This window comes from Harpia harpyja, chromosome 10 (assembly GCF_026419915.1).
Source record: "Harpia harpyja isolate bHarHar1 chromosome 10, bHarHar1 primary haplotype, whole genome shotgun sequence".
NCBI classification, from domain to species: Eukaryota; Metazoa; Chordata; class Aves; order Accipitriformes; family Accipitridae; genus Harpia; species Harpia harpyja.
In genome coordinates, this window is record NC_068949.1 from 30592685 (window position 1) to 30595097 (window position 2413).

Below are 2413 nucleotides of genomic sequence, written 5' to 3' on the forward strand. Positions count from 1 at the left end.
ACATCCATCTTCCTCTGCTGCCTGCAGCCTTGGCCTGATGCCCTCCCTCCCCTGAGAGCAGGACAGGGGGAGACAGGCAGCAGTCACCTTCTGAGCCTCCATCACCTGTAACATATGGCTCCAGGCCCACCATAGCTATCTGTCTTCCTGCTTTCTTTTCTCTCCTTGGAGACAAAGCCGGGAGAAGGCTGTAGCTAATTCATTTAAAAGCTCCAGATTACTCACTGTATTGTTCTTCATTTGCATGTTGTTGCTTAAATTAGTGCATGCCTGCATGGAACAGAAGAGTTTCATTAGCGCAGAGGATGGTGTTCGCCTGAGCCGGTGTCCAGAGAACAGATTCTTCTGCAACAACATCTTGTTAATCAGCTAATTAATCATGTAATGCAATAGAAACCCTTGGAGAGGAGACATCATCCTGCTTGGGGAGGCTGGCTGCAAGTCAAGCCTGCTCCCCACCAGCAGCTGTCCCTGGCAGGGAGCAGAGCTGTGTCTCAGGGGCCTGTGGGAGCCTGAGCACAGCTGTCTGCTATGGGGCAGGGCGAGGGGTGATGTATCCTGCAGAGACCAGCCACAAATATTTTGCAGTTACCCACAGAGAAGCGCAAGACGGGAACCTGGAGCGATGCTTGGCTTTCGTTGCTCAAGCTGGGAGGTGGCTGGAGGCTATTTCTTCACCCAGCATGCCGTTAAACCATGCAACTCCTTTCCGCAGGCTACAGCAGGCACCGACAGTATACCCGTGTTCAGCTACACTTGTGCAGGAAATTGTCACAAGGGGCTCTTACCCTTGCAGTTACCAGCTGCAAAGCGGGAGGTCTCCAAGTTCTGGGTTGCAGGCATGCTAGGCACGCTTGAGGAGAGGCTGGCAGGACTAACAGGCTGCCCCTGTAGCTGGCTGGGTGGCCCTTGGACTGGCTGGGATAGTTGCAGATGCCCACTCTGAGCCTTAAGGCTTAAAATCAGGAGGAGAAGGAAAGCATCATTGTTTCCTTACCCTAACAGCTATCTACCTGGGTTGTGTCCACTGTGGTATGCCGCTGAGAAGGACAGACGTGCCCCGTGGGGCTGTGCCCATGCAGCATCCAGCTGGACCGTCACCTCCTGTGAGCACGCTGCAGTGCCTTTGGGGCTCCCCAGTTCAAAGTCAGGATTCGGCACAGACCAAGGTGCAGGGATGGGAAAACCCTCCTGGGGACAGCAGTATAAGAGGAACCTTGGTGTTTATGCTAAAATGATTGGCAGTGAGATAATTAAGTGTGGAAGTTTAAAATGCCAAGGGACCACTCCAGCTGAAATCTAGCCAATTAAAAAAATGTCACATTAATTCCTAGTCCCCTCAGCACTCTGATCTCCAGTTTCACTTGTTTCTAAAAAGTTGTCTGTCTTTTCTTGTTTGCCACCTTAACGCTCTGTGCAAACCCAGGTGCAGCAAGCGTGCAGGGCCACAGGGACCCTGGCTGGGGGCAAGGCAGGTGCTTCCACCCACAAAGGAAAAAAAAAACAAAAAACAAAAAACCCCCACTCTTCCAGTGTTTCTGTTCCTCTAAATTTCTTCTTGATGGTGAGCAAAGATAAAAAATACTCAAGCCGAGATGTGATTTGGGGTTTACAGGTGTTGACACATGCTTCTTGGAGCACTTTGTGTGGTCTCTGCAGGCTCAGGCAGACCCTGCTGCATCAGTTATGCGTAAGCCACGTTTTAAAAGTTTCTTTGAAATAAAACGGTTGCAACTTGTATTTTTCTGCTGAATACTAAGGCTTGGGGTGTCAGGTGTGCCCAAGACTCTGAAAGACAGCGCCAGGAGAACTTCCACAGCTCCGGACCACTGCTGCACACAGGCCCGCGGGTGCTGGTTGTCATCCGTCCGTCCGTTCCTGCTGCGGTCTCTCAGTAGTGCCCTTTCTCTTCCCTCAGCTCCTGCCCCGGTCGGTAAGAAGGGGCTGCAGATAAGGGGGGGCATTGCCGTCCTGTGTACCTCCGTGCCTGCTCTGCACGGCCTCCCACCACACGCGGGACGCTCAAGCGTAGGCAAAACGGGCCACGCACCTTCTTGCCGCCCCCAGCAGCGGGGCTGCTGCCGCAGCTCACGGGCAGCCGACGCCGGGGGCGGCTGGGGCAGGCTGCCGCCCGCCGTCGGGCCTCGGGCCCGCTCTGCCGCCCTGAGGGGTCTCCCCGAGGAGTCTCTGCGCGGGCCCCGCCGAGCCCGCCGCCGGCCTACAATTCCCAGCATGCCGCGCGCGGAACGGCCCGCCGTTTCCCCCTCCCTCCCCCCCGTCGTGCGCGCGGATCGGCAGTTGCCCGTTCGAACCGGCCAATGGCGGCGGGGGTGGTGCCGACTACAGCCAACGGCGATGCGACTCCCGGGCGGGGCGGGGCCGAGGGGTGGTGCGGCGGACCAATGGGGAGGCG